Source organism: Molothrus ater, chromosome 6 (genome assembly GCF_012460135.2).
Source record: "Molothrus ater isolate BHLD 08-10-18 breed brown headed cowbird chromosome 6, BPBGC_Mater_1.1, whole genome shotgun sequence".
Classification (NCBI taxonomy): Eukaryota; Metazoa; Chordata; class Aves; order Passeriformes; family Icteridae; genus Molothrus; species Molothrus ater.
In genome coordinates, this window is record NC_050483.2 from 47,968,520 (window position 1) to 47,987,689 (window position 19,170).

The following is a 19,170-nucleotide window of genomic DNA, read 5'->3' on the forward strand; positions in this document are numbered from 1 at the left end:
TCATACTTCTCTACTTGCACAGAGTAACTGGTGAAAAACAACTAACATTTGCTTTAAAATGAGACCTCACTGTCATAATAATTGCTAGAACCAACCAGGTATCCAAACATTTTCCACAGTAAAAGCTGAAGCTGATTCCTCAATCATTCTTGTACATAAGCCCAGCTACTTCAGTTATTTATAAATCACTTTAGATGAGCAGCTCCTCTTCTTCATTTACTGCTCCATCTGTCACGTGTTTCTTTTTCAAATGATAAATACAACTTTGGGAACATACAAAATAGCTATATCACAACACCAGAAGGGAATTAAGGAGAGAAAACCAACCTTTTTTAAAAGGCTGCTAATACGAAACAAGTACAGGATCCAATATTACAAATAATTCACTTCTTTTGCTATGCACCTAATAACAGTGATATCAGTTCATCTACTCTGCTGTGAGGAGTAAGAGGATTTATGCTTACATATGGCTCCAGCTTTATCTGGAAAGATGTGAAACAACTTATACTCTAAACTACAACTTTGGTTTCTGTGTACCAAAACAGCACTGTGTGCCACTGAATCATACCTGGGCTGAGCTTGCATGAGTCACAACATATTTGAAAGAACATATAGAGAGAGGGAATTTAAACAAAGTCAGGTAAAAAGAAAAAGTTATCCACCCAAATCAATATTTCTTTCTGCTATACTAAGATTTCCTAGTCCTGGCCCTCATTTCTATGATTTGTATTGGAAGTATATAACATCTGACAAGATCAATGCCAACATTATTATGGGACTAAGCCAGTATAATGCAGTAATTGTATCATTCTAGATATTCTATTTCAATAGCAAGGAAAAATATCAAGTTCTTCAATAAAGGAAAAGCAGAACAGGATCATCTAGAAATAAAAAGGGAAAGAGCACATCTACTTGAAGAACAGACTTTAAATTGAAAACATTTGAGATGTAAGCACATATGTTCAGAATCTATAGACAGAAAACTGAATGTGAGCTAACTGAAACTAGCTAACAGTGAAGTATAACAAAAAGTCAAACTAGTCCTGCTCAGCCAGCGTTGGGTAATAAAGATACTTTTTAAGATGTTCAATCTTGGTCCACTGCATTATTTTGAAATCTGACAGAACAAGAAACTGTAAGAACTTGCTGCAGCTCAACTTGGAGTGAGAAATACGTAAAACAAATCATACTTCCTGTGACTCTGGACTAGTTATGGAAGCTGGATAAGGCTCAAGCTTATTTGTTCTACGTAAATAATAGTGAAAGTTTCAGTTTCATGGCCGCCAATCTTGAGAGTTTTAAGAGCAGAATTCACAACCTAGTGTCCTTATTTTAATGCACATTTATGTGAACAGATCATGAACTGCAGAGCCAAAATTAACCCCTTATTCCATCATTTAAAGAACTGTTTTTCAGAAAAATACACAATGTTGGAAATGAAGTCAACAACATGCAACAGCAATTTTTCCCAGTCTTCAATAAATCTGGAACTGTGGTGTAGGTTTTTCAGTCACATGACTATATCCAATTTGAAGCCATCCCCTGGTGCATAAAAGGTTCAATTCAAGGTTTACTGCACTAGGGAATACAAGCCAAACTAACCAGAGGCTTTTGACCTGCAATGAGACATCCTGGATCCACTCCTGCTTGGAGGCCAGTTTACAACATTTATGGAATGGCACTGAGGTGCACAGAGAAGAAAGTAACGTCCTGGGGATGCAACTTTCAAGTTTTTATCACCATTTATGAGCTTAGTTTGTGCTGTATTCACAAGTTAATGTAAAACTATAATCATCTCCAATTAACAACAAAAATTTCTTACTGCCATTTGCAGTGTATTTAATTTTCTATACTGATTTGTATATACTTTCTAACTGTTAATTTGCTTTCTATACTGATTTGTAAATTTGTACCTAATATAATCCTTCTGATATGAACATTATTTCTGATGCTTTAGAATTTCATCTTTGTCCTGGAATGTCTAATTTATCCTCTAAAAACACTCTCAGCATCAGCCAAAAAAAGTTAGCCTCAAGAGGTAAAAATAATCCACTTACTCTAAAGGAAATAAAACCACAATTTATAAAAAAATATTAATAGAACCTTGCTGCTTGAAAATTCTCTCACATCAACACTTGAAGAGTCTGAATGCAGCTTCTTTATAGCACTTTCTATGTTCAAGTGCTACATGAAATATTAACTTGCTGAATGATCTAACACAGAGAATTCTTACTTGGGTAAAGGAGGACCAAATAAAAAGAAAAAACGTAAAATATTACAAATACAAAATACAGAGTAGAAAATGAATGTAAATGTTAATATACAAAATGTAAAATGTCACTCAGAATGTTCCATGCCAACTTACACTGTAAGCATTCACAGGCAAGAATTGGTTTTGCATCAATTTAGGTGAACTTGCAATATTTCTGTGTTGTCTGGTTTCTAAGCTTTCTTTCAAACAAAGTGTGCTTTTTAAAAGGATTTGACTTTTTCAGTGACAGCCCAGAAGAGCACACTACTTCTTCCAAAAAAGCAGCTTATTTTGTTAATATTACTCCTGCAACTTAGTTCTCTTAAGAGAACTTAAAAATCCCAAACCAAACACCCTCAGTTTTATATGCCAAAGAAAAAGTCCACAACTCAAACATCAAACAACTGTCAATATTACTCAGTAAGATGAATCGGGAATCTCTTTTGTATTGTGCTCTCTTTTACACAGAACATATCTTATGAGACATTCTTTCTCTCTCATCCTTCAAAGATCTTTATCCCATGCATTGCCTAACAGCAATTTTTACATTTGGTCTTACAATACTCTTAAATAAAAAAAATGTATTTCAGATGTGCTCCTTTCCAAGAAGGGAATGTGTAGACACTTAAAAAGCTCAAGTATTCCTTTAAGGACCATCTTCCCTGGTTTCCCTAGCACAATCAGAAATATACTTTGTGAATATTCATTTTGACTGCAAGAATTCTATTTTTTCTATTCTTCTGATACATAACCAGTCACACATTGGTCTTTAATAGATTACCAAGGCATACCAGCACAACAACAGCTGCTTTCTGTTGTCCAGGAAAAGTTTCATTACAGAGCTTATTAAAGCAAAAGTTAAATTAAGGCTCTACATTTGGATGAGCTGATTCTGAAGCACTTCTACAAGCAGTACAACAGTTAACAGGTGAAATTCCTGGCAGACACCTTCTAAATGTCTGCTTGTAGGAGAGAAATGGAGTACAACATGACACTCAGCAGGCTCAGAAAACCCCTTAAGTCCTTCATGAAGTGTTCAGTATGACCAAACCTGGACTTGGGGCAAAAGTCTAATAAACACGTTGTGTTGCAATCAGTCCACCTCAACCAACAAAGCCAGAAAGTCAGCATTCACATAGAAGTTGTGCTGCTCCACAAATGCAAGAGGATTATGCCAATATTTATCAGCATAACACACACAGGCTGCAGGGCATTTACAAGTAAAGCAATGCAATGTAAAAACAAAAATCAGTTTTGTAGCACATCTCCAGTGATACCAGTGCATGAGGCACTCAGAATAAACATTCAGAAAGGGGATGTTTCTGCTTTAAAGAATATAGACCTGCAGCCAGATTCTGGAACAAACTTTCATTTATTAAAATGATGTGTACAAGGCCAGTGCAACAATCCTAACTATGCAGTTGCTTAATCAGCAGTGTAGAACTGGTGCTATGCAGACTCCTTTCACCTCCCTAACAGAGATGACAAAAGATAAAACATGAAGTATACGGATCTAAGATGCAAGGCGAGCACAGCAGAACTAAATACATTTCTGTCTTCCCTATGTTATCAAAGCACGTTTTTCTGCTATGTAGTTTTAATCAGATAGCCTCTTTGCCTATTTTTGCTGTACTCATATTTCAAACTGAAGCATACTACTGAAACTAAGACCTTAATTTACCTGTCATATCTTTTCCTTACCATTTACTTTGTATCTCCTATCTGGAACAACATATGAATTCAATTCTAATTCTAGCCCCTTGTGCCAAGTCTTTTTTTTTTTTTAAGCTATCATATTTCACCAACACAACCACATCTGAATATAAGATCCACAAGAAGAGCACACACACATCCTTACAAAAAACTGAATAAATTTCTAATTATATTCAACTTCATAAGAAGTATCAGGGCAAGAGTTTCATGATAAACATCTAAACTTCTACTAATAAAATGAAGTAGCTACTTTCATTTTTCTTTCCAAAGAAATTCAGTCAATTTCTATAAACTCCCATATGAAAGTTACTTTACTCTGTGGTTCTGAAGCATCTTTAAAAACAAACCAGGAGAACACAGTGCAGTGATACATCAAAACTGCTTCTCCCATACCACAAAGCACAGTCTTACCGTTTTAATTTCCGCAGTCTCTGTGTATATGCTTCCTGAACTGCATTTTGACATCATGATATCAGCTTGTAGAGTAATCACATAATTTGTAAGCCTTGACTATTAAAAAAAAAACAAGAACAAAAGCCTATGAACTATAAAGCTATTTGAAAAGGGAACTACAATAGCAAGATTAATTGTGGTTAATTCAGTTGCTTAAAAACATTTATGTGTGTTGAGCCTACAACACAACTTGCTGACAGAAACAAACCATTTCGGTTCACTCTGAACATGAATTATTTTAGTTTACTATCAGAACCGAAAATTTAAAAGATAATTTAGTTTAAATGTGCACATACTTCCCCAGTCCTATTTCTAGGTTACTTTCAAAAATTGTATCACTCTAGCTCATGTGGGAAATACATGGGTAGAGTGATACAATTTTGCTATGTTTGTATAATTGTACTGCTTTTTCCATCCATATGCATTTTCACTTTGACTTAAGATATTAAAAAAATCAGAGTTCAAGCTTCTTTAAATTGCTTCAATTTAAAACTGGAAGAAATACAGTCAACTCATGAAAAAGCAGCACCCATTTCTCTTGATGTATACCAGTCTTTTTAGTAAAAGAAAAAATACTGTGCACTTAAGATGGTGATTTAACTATAGAAGTAAAATTCAGAAAGATAGAAATTCATGACAGTGAATTTCTAGATATACTAGCCAAACACAAATATTGTGTATTTATACGGAACATATATATTATATATATATATATGCACACACATATGTAAAACTAGAATTTAAAGCAAAAATACCATATTTCAGCAGATCTAGAGTGTTCTTAAAGCTAAAAATTTAAAGAAATTGCACAATACATACACCTGAAAGTGTGAGTTTTGCCAGACCTAAAAAGAGATTGTGAAGCCCAATTTTTTAAAATCAATACTGAAAACTTAAACACAAAATGGATCTTGATGAAAATTTCTCCTCCAATCAATTCCATAAAGTTAACAAAGAGGACACTCCCAAGATTAGTTCAGTATGTTCATTTTTACCTCAAACGCCGATGCTGAGCTTTTCCAGAGTCTCCAATCCTGTAATTTTGTTTCACCCTAGGTAACCTAAAAGGTAACATAAAGAGAGAGCATTTTACCATGAACTGTCATTAAAATCAACTGTGCCATGTGGTAGTCTGCTTTCTTGCATTTTAATATTTAGCTCTGTAGCAAGAGCACATGGTCCTTCAAAATCTAATTATCATATGCCCCTTTTTGGCCAGGGATACAGTCAGCGTCTGAAAGATCAGCCCTTAAGTGCTCAGGAGATATTTGCATGTTTTGTTTTATCTGCTGAAATAATTGCTAGCTAAGGCCAATTAGATTCACACTTTTCTCCCCTGTGCTCCATGCATGTTTCAACTAACACAGTAGAGAAATCCAGAAGAAATTATTATTCAACACATTTAAGAGAGACATCCGAAAGAACATGTTTTTCCAGAAAACAAAGTAAACAGTTATTTTATTTTACAAGAATACAAAAGGAATGCAGCACAGAAAATCTGATGGATATTGCATTCATGTACAAAATAGACTGATAAAAAAAATGAATTCCCTGGGCTGAATTAAAAATTGGTGCTTGCAGCATACATAAATATATCCTTTATTTTCAGGAAAAAATACAGCAAATTGCTTCTAAGATGTAGTAAGTAGAACTTAGATTTATTATAGCATGTTCCTGTTATGTCTAGGTTATTCATTTATCCACTGCCTCTAAACATGAACCAGAATATATATTCCATTGAACCAGAAAATAACCTAACAACAGAAAACTGCCACGTTCACAGTAAAAATATAGAAATATACTCCACTCTCTATATATTTGCAAGTAAAGCTGAAGGGAACAATGCAGCATTTGGAGAGCCCAGCAAAAAGCAAACACAAACAGAAAGAAAGGTTCAACCTTTGTCAGTAAAGCTACTGCCGCATGTGTGGCTTAACAGAGCAAATTTACTTTACTGCCAAATCGTAGATGGCAAACACAAAGCACAGAGACCAGTAGGTAAGATCTGAGAACCAGGAAAGTATATCAATCTAATTCTCCACCAGCACAACCGCTTCCTTCGGCACATGAAGCCACAAGAGCTGGGCTTGAATCAGTCGATCGGAGGGCAGTAGTTACAGCAGGCGTTTGAATGCCAACCTCAAACCAGACGGGCCGCATTCCTCAGATGCAGTCAAGGTCTAGCACAAAACAGCCGCGTCTATCACATTAACATCTCAATGGCGCTGCTGCACCCACCCAGACAAAGCCGGGTGCGATCCTTCCCCGGCGGGCCACGGGCACCTGCCCCTGGGACAGCGGCACCGCCGGGGCTGCCCGGCGCCCAACACCCCCCGTGCTGCAGCCACAGCCGGCACGATACTTCAAACAGCATAAAAAGGAAATTATATATAATAAAAAATTTATATATAATATTTTATAGATAATTTTATTATATATATAATTATATGTTAAGTGTATATTATAATTACATGTTAAGTGTAATATATAATTAATATATAATATGTTGATAGTATATATGTATAGTATTTTATAGATTATATATTTTATAATTTTATATAATATATAAATAAATTATATATACACATACATATATATACACACATATATATGTATGTTTAATTTTGCTCTATAGTTTCTGAGAATCTTGTTAAAAACGAGCAAAAAAATTAGAAGGAAAAATTAGCAACATTTTAGAAACCTAATTTTTAGGAATATCAATGTCTTCTATGAAACAGCAAGGCTTCCCCTTTTTTAAATATCAACTTTTATTTTAAGAGCTCAACATTCAGATATTTTATGAACAGGCAGAAGGAAAGAGTTCTAAGATAAGCACAGACACTCCTCTGAAACACACCACAAACACAATAAATACTCAAAGCATTAACATAAAAACAAGTATCAGTTCCTATAAAGACATCAAGAGAAGCATCCAAGAAGTGACACAGCAGCTCTTCTGCAAATCTCCAGCGCTCTAGAAATCTGCAAGCAACCACAAGCTACTTCTGCAAATCTCAGCCAAGATCTTCAAGTATCTTGGCTATTTGCTACTGGAACGCTACTAACGCAAAAACCAAGTATCCAAACATATGAGAGAATACAGAATATATCAACAGGTTTGATTTTAATTTCATGGGATTGTAATTCAGTCCTTGAAAATAATCACATTCAGATGATACCTAACTTGCTATTAAAGAAGGAGGGTCAGAAAAAGGATAACTGACGTTTACAGTGTAACACTGCTGTCACACGCTAAGCAACAGGCTGAATCAAAGACTATCCATGTTCTTGCTCTTCAACATCTTTGACAATTTGAAATTAAACAACTAGGGCAATTAAGTCATTATGCAGACTGTTAACAACTTGAAAATGAAGTTATTTTGTAGTAAGTTCTATGCAACTGGACTCTTAAAATTACATGGTTTATTTAGTGAATAATTCTTAGGCAAATACAGCTGAATTCCAGCAGTAACAAAGTCCTGCATGATCTTTAGGGGGTAAGGTAAAAACTTCATTTATTATTGGGAAGAAAAAGTACATCTGGGCTAGCATCTTGCCTCTATAATCACAGCTGGTTGCTGAGGGCAGGGGGGAAGGGGTGACTACAGAACAGGACTTATCCTTTTCTTCCTTTTGTTATTACAGCAACTTAATATTTCAACTATTTTTCTTTGGTTTATTATGGTACAAACAATAAAGTTACATCAGAAACCATAGTACAAACTCCCTACTGCCTCAGATTAATTTGAAAGCAAAATATTCTTTGACATCCAAGGACCTAAGCTTTCATGGAAGTCAGAAAAAAAATTATACTCAGGACACACACCTCTATAAATCTAAAAAAATCTGAACTATACAAACACTCTGAAACACATGTATTGGTTTTAACAGCAATTAGAATTATGCCACATATTTGAGGGCTTTTTGCTGCATAGGAAAATTGCAGCTTGATGTGTAGATTCTAATTTATGGGTAACTATAATATCAGTATCACTTGTAGGGATAACTGACCATATCTGTGAATTTATTTATCATTTGGTCATTTACTTGGGTACCAAATTATTTACTTGTGATGGTTTAGTTAATTTAAAGGTTATGTTCAAGCTTTTCAGGCACTTAGTCTTTCTACAGGAAGGCAATTAAGCAGACATTAGAGCAGGGATTTCTCCCTTCCCCAATCTGGGGGCAAGCTGTGAGGCAAGTACAGTTCCAAAGCATTAATTATTCTTGCTTTGGATAAGTAAAAGCAGCAGCTGCCCCCTGAATATAACCCCATGTGGAGACTTCAATCCCATTATTTGCATAAACATAAACCCTTTCTCTGCATGGGGCTGAAAGTCAAGCTCCTCAAAACAGGGGTATTCAACAGTTCACTGTTACCACTGTGCCACAACATCCAAAATTACCAAGTTCCCTACATTACAAAAGGCTTTCTCTGAAGTCCTTAATTGTATGATGGAAGGCCAGCAGAAATTTGGATTGTATATCAAGCTCTAAAATTTCCACCAATTCTAAAATGAGCGATCACATCTACTGCAGTCAGCCATGTCAATTTATGTACAACCCAAGAACCAGTGTTCAAATTCTAGCCCTAGTTTCAATAAAAACACCAACAAAACAAAAAAGTATTTATCATCAATGGTGAATCAAACCAACTCTTCCTAGTGCAACCTTAAAATGTGTATTATATGTTGGGTAGCACATTATTTACTCCACATTTTATGCTCTGTTATTTTCAATTTCATCCTAAAAAAGAACAACTTCTCGCCAGTTACACTACTGGGCTTCACGTGGCCTTTCCCTGAAGTGAACTTGTAGGCACACTACTGAAATTTTATTTAATGTGAAGCTGGGATGAAGTCAGTATTAAATTAATAAAAATATGTAGTACAAAGAAACCTTTTTCCTCCCAAATTTAGAAGACATTCAAAGCTCCTCAGCTGTCGAGAATTCATCAGAGTGAAAAAAAACCCCACAACAACCAAAAAACACACTTGATTATTTTATTGAAGGAAAATATGTGAATTAACTTTCAAGACCTTTCCATAGGCTCACTAGGTTGTTATTTTTGTTTTGTTTATTTCTTGTTTGGTTTGTCTTTGTTTTTCTTTTGGAATATGTAAGAATATGTAAAGGTGAAGATGCTAACCAGGTTGAGTCAACACCCCTGGAGGTGTTTAATGAAATGTGTAGATGTGGCACTTAGGGACATGGTTTTGGGTGGACTGGACAGTCTTACATTGAGAGCTGAATTTTAGGGGTCTTTTCCCTAAATCGTATGGAATTCTACAATCCTATGAAAATGCTCTGTGGCAAACCAAGAGTGTTGCAAGGGCTCTCACACAAGACACGAGCAGAATAAATGTGCATCATGTAACATGATGTGACTCAATTCCAAAGTGGAGAAGCTATAGTTATTTCCCTCTATGTAAATACATACACTTAGACTAGAACATGAGCAGTCCTTCACATTCTTTACAGTTAAACTAAGATAAGACTTCAGCAGATCTTATCAATTAACAGCTTTTATCTTTTAATGCAATCTTTATTTTTCAATATTGTCCAATAAAGCAAACATTTGCACACTGGCTGGGGTTCAAAAGTGGTGAGAAGCCATAAATATTACATTTTACCAGTATAATGCTTCAAGCCTCATGTAGCAATTTCATACCCCAGGTTATCTGGAGCACTGTTGACCTTCCAAAACAACTGACACAATACTGAAACTGAATGAAAAATATTCAACAATTTACTTGGCAAAAAGGTAGTGACAGAAGAGCTGAAGCCCTTATTTAAGGTAAAGTGGTAAAAAATACCTACAAGATAAGACATGTTTGTTCTGTGTACTGTCAGTCCTTAGCTATTGGTAGGAAAAACTGGAATGATTTGTACAGACTTGAGGACTTCCTCTTGTGCTAAGTAACTCCAAAGGTTTTCATCTTCAATTAAAGCTTCTTTTTTAATAAATGCCTTAAATAAAATTCTTAGGTTTAGGAGTAAACATGGAATCCTAACTGAATTTGAAAAATAAAAATATTTAAGAACTACAAAATGCAATGTGGACAGCTTCTTTTCCCCAGTATGTGGGGTCAGAGGTGTGTAAATATTTTCTTTCCTTCTTTGAAAGCTTTTCATGTTGTGATCAAGCATGAAAGCTGGAACAATGTCAAACATACTTCACTGCTAACAGAGGAGGTGGTTTAACCACTTCATAAAGGTCCCTTAGCTCCAATCCTGCTGCAACTAAGCACCACTAAACCTTGCAGTGCAGAGATCCAAATCAGAAAACAGACCCATCCCTGATTCATCCATCAATCTTGCACAGTAGCAGAACAAATTCAAGACAAAAAAGAATAAATTGAGAAAATAGGTGTCCTTGAGAGAGTTCTCTGAATGTATATTGTAGGTATCCTTCCCTTATGCCAAATGTAGATTACAGTTCAGTGCAGTATTAATCCAATTTTCTACATTAGGTCTGCTAATACCATATAGTGATGGATACTCTTAATTATGTGGGTTAAAAAAAAATATATAAGTTGTTACTGCTCATTGAATGCTAACAAAAGCTCTAAAACCTGAAATAAGCTGCTTTGCTACAGCAATCATTAAAAAAAAAAAAAGTTTGGGAGGCACGAAGGTGGAGAAAACTTTTTACCTTTAATTTTCCAGAATGGAGTGAGAGCTATTCCTGCATATATACAAAAGCATTCCCAGATGGGCAAATGACAGGATTGTTCCAGACATTAAAGCAGTTGTAAATACTGGATATAGTATTTACTGAATACTCATTTAATGATTATAGAGGCAATTTAGAAGGAAAGAGAAACTAAATTATTGTCAATTCCATTTTTATATTATTATCTAAAACTACTCAGGCCTGAGAAATAATGTTTTAAAGGAGTTAAATCCCTGTAAATAGTGCAACTGAAGGTTTCCGACACGATGTTGAGTTCTGGAAGCAATATAACGAAGTTAATATAGTACTAAACCTGTCAATTAACTCTTCTGCTAAGCACAACTCAAAATTAATATATTCCTAAAGTTGTTTCAATTCCAGTCCCTGTTTAATGTAATATTGTGTCAGTGTATTATTGACACAATATTACATTAAAAAAGACACATATTCGTACACGACCCTAGTCCACAACCATTAGTTGAAGAGAGTTCCTTTCTTTTGTCATATTAACAGACAGTCCTGTAATTCAGTCAGCTGTGAACTGCGTTTTCAGAGCAGAATACAAACATACAAGTTTGAGTAGAGACTCCTATCATAAGCAACAGTGCAGATTTTGCTGTATTCACGATTACTGGCTCCACAAATCCTGGTTATTAAAAACCAGAAAATACAAAGTGAAAGAAAGAATTCCTTCCTGTTTTTACCACATTAGCTGTAGTTTGCATTGACGTTGCCAAACCACCAATTATTATGCCTGGTATCATCTAATTACCAGAAGTACAGCAGCTTGATTGCAGCAACATTAAATAGCAACATCGAGCAACTATGAGCAAAACCTCTGAGGTGTTTTCTTAATTCAATAGTTCTCAATTTCCAGAAAAAAAATGCAGCCAAATTCTGTGAGGCTGACTAGCAGCTGCATTGGCAGAGCCTGGACTACCTCCCCTTTCTGCTGCTGCTGTGCTCAGCTTCTACTTTGGATATATTAAGACCTACCAGAAGAACACAGTAACAGCCTGGCAGGTACAACCCTGGTGACTGACAAAGAATGACCTGAAAGGACGGAAGAATCTGGATAAGCAGTAGAACACATCTCCTCCATTCTGAATGGGGGAAACAAAATTCAAATTCACATACCAACTCACACAGTTATCACTGTATCACTCCTCCAGTCTGGGCAGCTCTGCACATGCATCAATTCTTTCACTTAATGATGAGTACTGCATTAAGAGTACTTTCTTCCCCACATTTATTCTCACAGTACCCTGCAGATGACCAATTCCAGCAGGTCAGACTATGCTTCTCCAGAGATCAATCAAGCCCAGACTCTCTGAAGACATCCATGAAGCAGCACAGAAGTGAAGGGCAGCGGCAATGAACACACAGTCAGACTGGATGGATCAGAAGAAATACTGGGAGCATGCAAGCGACTAAGAACTTGAATTAGTTATGAGGGAATCAAAGGAAATGTGCAATATTCTAGAAGCAAACAAAAAAAGACATGAATGCAATCAAAGATTTGGAAAGGCAGAGATACTTCAGATTTAAAAAAAAGAAAAAAACAAACAAAAAACCCCAAAACCTTACTATAACTCTTTATATACCAAATAATTTCTTTTATCAAGAAGGAATAATCAAGCATTTTAAAGTTAATTACTCCACCATTAACATGTCAATACAGCAAGTCCAATTAAATCAGAGGTATTAACATCCCCAATTTTCATGCATACTGGTAAGCATCCCAGATTTATACTAGGAAAGCTTAAATCTAGGGTTATTACAAAACTACCCTATTAGTGGGAACTTACATTGTTTTTATAGTTTTCCTTAGAAATTACTGCATCCATATTGATATCGTTTAGGCTGATTCACAACACAGGTATCTGACTAAGCAGAAGAATAGCATCCCAGCCATCAACATTGCAGCAATCACACCGTTATCCTTATTAATTGTTATACTGAACTATGTAGAACAACTTTCCCCCTGCATACTCCAGTGTATTTGGAAAGAATTTATAACTCAATTAATGCAAATTTATACTACATTTATAATAATAAAAGTTGAAATTATTCAGAATAAATATTTGAATACAAGTGACTTTCAATTTCATTGACTAATCATTTGCTTTCATCAGCTAATGAGCAGCTTATTGAGTAGGCATACATAGATGCATTAAGATGCCTAAAGAGGCAGATAATTGATGACTTCCAGAATGACTTAAGCAGATTACATGCCTAACTTTCAATGGAGATTTCTCTCTTCTTCCTCAGCACTGCTTTCTCAACACTGAACAGGAAGTCTCTCACTTCTCTTTAACTAATGATTTTAAGAAATTACCTTTTTCGTAATTTCCTAATTTACAATTCAAGCTACTTCAAATACATACTAAGACTGGGGGAAAAAAAAAAACCCAAACCACTAAAGCAAAAAAAAAAAAAAATCCCAAAAACCAACAGCTAAGCTTCTAAGACTTGTAATAGGAAAGTAGTTTTGAAATAAAGTTTTAAAGGTATGTGATTTTTAAGTTAAAAATTAAGTTTGACCTTGTTGCCCAGACAAGACGTTAGAGAAACTGAGACTAATCAACTAAAGCAATGAAGTACACTGAAAAGGAAGAGTGCCTTAAATCCTTATGAGCAAGCTGTCACTGAGAAGAGTGACCTTATTACTCCTCTTTTAGTAGGATTAAGCATGTGGCATGTGCAGAGGTTTTACATCCCATCATTTCACCAGATCGATTATTTCACTTTTACTTCCTCAAATATGCTTATAAAAATCTGCAGCTGGTTGTACAAATGTTTCTAAAACAATCAGAGAAGAAATAAATTCCTGATGTAAACAAAGCACAGGAAAGATTCTTTTCATTTTATCACTTTCTTTTTCATTTCCACTCAGCAGCAAGACAAAACACTGTATAATAAAGGCTTCCTGGTCACAGCTTACCATGCATTTAGTACAAACACTGTTACACCCCCAAAGCATCACTCTCACCCTCGCCTCCATCTACCTGCTGCCCCCACAACTGTTTCCAAGTCATCTGTGACCACAGCTGAGTCAGACCGTAACAGAATGAAAGAAATCACACGGAATAAATTGTTCCTTAGATGAATTAGTCTTGTTAAGTGTTCCATCTTGATTACTGCACTGATTATAATTACTTTTATTAAAAAGTTGTTCATATCTCAGAACAGTACATGCTAAAGAAGTGTTGTTAAATCCAACTATTTTTTTAAATTAATTTTCATAGCATAATTTTCCCCTCACTTTGTGCCTATCCTGGATTTACCACAACTGATTTTCATGCACAAATCCACAAAAGTACTGTCATAACACACTTGTTTATAACAGCAGCTATTAACAGTAAGTGAGAAAGTATAAAGTCGAGAAAAACATGGAACAATTATTTCAATTAATTGCTGAGAAGTAGTAGTTTGAGATTAGTTTTCATGAGTGTAGATCCAATCTGATGACAACCTAGTGCTCAATGAAGGAACTCTACTGCCACTGCTCCTTCCCTTCTCTAACAGCTTTGACACTTGTCTGACTTCCTGAGAGAAAAATAGCTCCGGACAATATAACCAAGTGGTATTTTTTTTCCTTGACCTAGGCAAGTTTTCTACTGGCTCAGCAAGCTGAATGAAGTAAGTTGATATGGATCAGAGGAGTATTAGAGCTGCCATGAGGAGGAGGTTGTCATCTACTTTGACAGCCACTTGAACACCTTCATTACAGAAAACAAGGAATTCAACAGGTTTTTGACTGTGCAATTTAAAATCAGACACCAGCTTCTTTTCTCTATTGCCAACTGCTGCTGAACTGTGTTACAGAGATCAGTCAAATTTCCAACCCCAAAACTTCTTCCTGTGTGGTCCAAACTTATTTAAATGGTGCCAGAGGAAACACCTACAGGCAGCAGACTGCAGTAAAGGGATGAACCGATAAAGGGTTTTAACAACTCCTATTAGCTGGCAATGTATGCATTAGTGGCACACTACTCCAAATGCCTGCCAGAAATCAGCACCTGCTTCATCATTATGCCAGTCACTACATGCCCCAAAATTGTCCAATAATTCCCTGCAGATCCTCATCAGCTGAGATAACAACTGGTCAGTACACAGTTTCAACAAATCATGAATTTTGTCACTAAAAACTCATCCTGTACTCAGTTTAGGCAACACATAGTCATTAAAAGACCATTTTCCAGATAACTTACTATTAATCAAGGTAGGTTTAACTTCTTAACTTCAACACAGCAAAGCATTAACTATGCAAAGATTACAACAGGGAAAACTGCTCATCTCCTGGAAGTTGATCATACGTCTTTCAAAGACTCAGGGAGTTCATAAATGTCTTTGGCATTCTTCCAATCCTTTTTTCAATTAAATACTTGAAGATAAAAACACATTACTTTCCTAAAACCTACACACTTTCTCCTCCAGAGCTTCATCACCCATCATGCCTCAAACCCATTGCTTTCAAATCCCTCAGTAGGTGGTATAGCCACACTTCTGTAGTGGAAGATTTAATTAACTCAGAGCCTTTGTGACTGATTGCACAGTAAACAAATAAACTTATCTATTCACTATATAAACCTATGGATATACTGGGTATACATTTCTGGAAATACCTGGATATGTGTTTATTTTTTGATTTATAATCTTTGAAAGTATATAGACAGTTTCTTGTTGCCCTATCACTCACAGCTTGCTATCTTTCTTAAGAGTTCAATATTCTTTAGAAACAACAAAGAAGAAAAACTTTCCTCACACGTGTTTTTTACAAGTTGTAAAAAATTGTGAGGCTGTCCATGAGACCTTGCTGGCAGTAACTGCGGAAATTATGAAAAAGATACAAAGATAACTCCATGGCTCTCAGTAACAAGCTTCTGTCACTTCCCCCTTACAGTCTCTGCCATTCACGCTGACTCTGTTCACTAAACTAGTAGAAAACATTCATATTCCAAATTTCCTCTTACTTTGTTTCACACCAACACCATGTATAAGCAGCAAGAAGAACAAATGACAAGAACACACACATCATCCTGAGGACTCAAAAAACACACACCAGAAACAGAGGTTTACATGTGTGCTTATTTGGGGTATTTTTGTTTTAAGAAGCAGTATACTTTTTTATGCTCATTATCTATCTCCAATAGTAATTTAGCTTCTACAGTCTTGAAGGTCATTGAGATAGCACTGTGTTAGACAGCAAGAACCATGAAAAATTATCTTCAATAACTGGGGGCAAAGGGAGAAGCATATATTTTTTGCCCCAAAACAAATTTTAAAGTTGTTAAGAAGGGATATGACCTCTGTTATAGAGCAAGTTGACAATATGGGCATTTAACTTTAGTTGAAAGATGGCAAAGGTTGTGAGTCACTAAAAAAATTGACCAGACTTTTGCTTGTACTGTAAGCACATTCATTTTATGTCTTCTTCCAAAAACAAAGCCTGGGAGCCATTGACCATGAAGATATAGCAAAGAACAATTTTGCCTGCTCAGAAAGACACAGCTTCAGTGAGGAATTAAAAGTCTTACTTAAGATTGATCCCAGACACTAATATCCTGAATAAAGAAGATATACTATAAATTATTAGTTCATAAAACCCCAGTTAGTAGATCATATTCAATACATTTAAATGTTTTAAGGTATGCAGAATATAAATATCTGAAAAATGCCTTTTATTTATGCACTTGAAAGTTAAATGCAAAAGAGGAGCTGAAAACAAAAATACCTGAATTAACTTGCCAAAATTTAGTGAGAGAAGTTAGGTCTTCTATGGTTCGAGTGCTGTCTAGAATTCAGACCACCTCTAGAAGTTTTTACTACAAACTACAAGGCAACTTCACCTTTAGATAGCTAAGCCTTTTTCATTCATTTCTGCTTGAACAAAAAAATATAGAGCAGAAAGATCATAAAAGGCCAGTAACAGTTCAAAGAAAGCTGTAAGGAATTTGGTCTAGATCAGAAACCAAGGAGACTTTGCAAACGAAAGAGAAACATGAATTGCAAAGGTAGCCAGCCCAGACATGCTTGCATAGCTAAATCACCTCAGTGGAATCAAAAAAATTAATTTTAAAAAGCAAAATGTATTTACCTCACTTCCTAAGAAAAAGGGATTTATGCAATCAATAAGTAGACAGGTCTAAAACTCCAATTCAGTTTTCAAAAATAGAATCCCTAAATTCTTATATTTAAGACCAATTTCTTTACTGCTACCCGGCTACTTACTAGCATCTCAGCTGAGGAAAAGGCTGCTACATGGCTTGACAAATTATCAAGAATCAGAATCCAAAAGAGGACACAGGCACCAGAAATCAGGTTTTAATAACTGACAATAAGGGGTTGGTTCAAACATGCATTTGGGGTCGGATTTTTTTTTATGTTTGCATGTGCATTTACACAAATGAAAAAACACAATGATACTGATATTTAAAACAAACAATGAAATCCCAAGGCCAGCTTGGGTCAGTCCCAAACTGACCACCTGTTTCCAGCAACCAATCCTTCAAGTCAGAAACCACCCTGGTGCTTCTCAGATCTCTCACACTCATTCAATGAACCCAAAGGAATGAATCCTTTATGAAGAATAACAGAATATTTAAAACATGGGCAGAAAATGATCCTGCCAGCTTACATCACAGAAGTACTGAGTCACTGACATAAAGAGAAGAAAGCACAGCAAATCAAGATTTTCTACTACCAAAGATCAAGAGAGAACTCTTGATTTTCTGTCTTGGTAAGAAGGAACTCACTAGTAACACCCATGCCAACCAAAACACAGATCACAAACTGGCAAGTGCATTGCACTTCAAGGAAGGACCACAACAAGCAGCACTGAAGTCTCTTGGATCCAGGAGTATTTACAACAGGAGAAACTGGAAAATATTGCCCTTTCTTCTCTCCCATCAAAGAACAGCCTTTCAACACCTCCAGCTGTGCAACAAAGCAAGTAAATTCCTTGACACGAGTTTCAGTTCTCTGCTTCATGACTGTATGATTTTGAAGGTAACAAATATAATGGAAAACTGATTTAACTAATGCAGTCTGCAATACAGAGCAGAAATAACAAGGGAATTAAAAATATACTACTCAACATGCATTATGTTACTAGATAAGCATGCAAGAACTATCAAAACCAAGAGTTTACCTAATATTATTATATGGCATAAAGTGGGCACTACTTTGTTCTCTAGATTAAGTCTTCTAGAATGTTTATTTTAGTAACAGTCCTAAAGCCACCATACCCCCAGTCAATACAGTTTAAACACCAAAACTTGAAATGTCAACGAAGACTGTAACTTCAGCTAAAAAATGAACTTTTAGTTTTTACTATATAACAAGTTTCTTCTCTTCTGGTTTATCACAATACATATGGTACTCACAAAAGGCTAAAGGATGAAAAAATAGACGTCAGGAAGGTGGAAAGCAAAATCGTGCTTTCTGATCTACTCCAACTATTCTTAGCCTTCAGGACATAGCATTCTAAAAGTACATTCCAAACATTTTACAGAAGCTCCTGTTCTGCAGAACACTCTAATTATACTTTTACTTTCTTTAAAAGTAGCACTTCCTGAAAATATCTATATAAATAAAACCAAACTTCTATCAGTCTGAAGAATTTATGTGAACACATGAAGGTGACGGTCGGTGGTTGGTTACAGTCGGGCACTGGGACATAGGAGCCACCTTGCTGTTCTGCCAACAACCTATCACGCTCAGCATACTCCCTAGTTTGTGTTCCCTACATGAGAGGGAAAAAGGTCAGAGAAAATTATGGACAACAGAACAACCAATCTCAGAATGTTCTGAAGTTCTACTTGCTGCCTGATAGTGATGCCTTTTCACTGGCCCCAAAATCATAAACCAGACGCAGGTGATAAAAAGGGGTTACCTTTACAAGGGTCCTTATGGTGTGTAACATGCTGGATGAAAAGTACCAAAGATGCACACATAAAATAAAGCAGATACAATTTTTCTATGTTTAGAAATCAGCATAACTTACAAGAATCCCCAATTAGAGACATAGGTGATGAGGTAATTCCCCCCCTGGTTCCACCCTTTTCTGAAACTC

At 35.7% G+C, this 19,170-nt stretch overlaps 1 protein-coding gene across 2 annotated transcripts in view; it reads right to left on the reverse strand.

Moving 5' to 3' along the window:
* DICER1 (dicer 1, ribonuclease III) overlaps positions 1-19,170 on the reverse strand; it is a 63,130-nt gene that overhangs the window by 41,156 nt on the left and 2,804 nt on the right. For both annotated transcript variants that reach the window (XM_036383605.1, XM_036383604.1), the window contains exons 2-3: positions 5,413-5,478; positions 4,376-4,474 (exon numbers count right to left, since the gene is read on the reverse strand). The gene's annotated coding sequence lies outside the window, so the exon portion shown is untranslated. The remainder of the gene's footprint in view (positions 1-4,375; positions 4,475-5,412; positions 5,479-19,170) is intronic.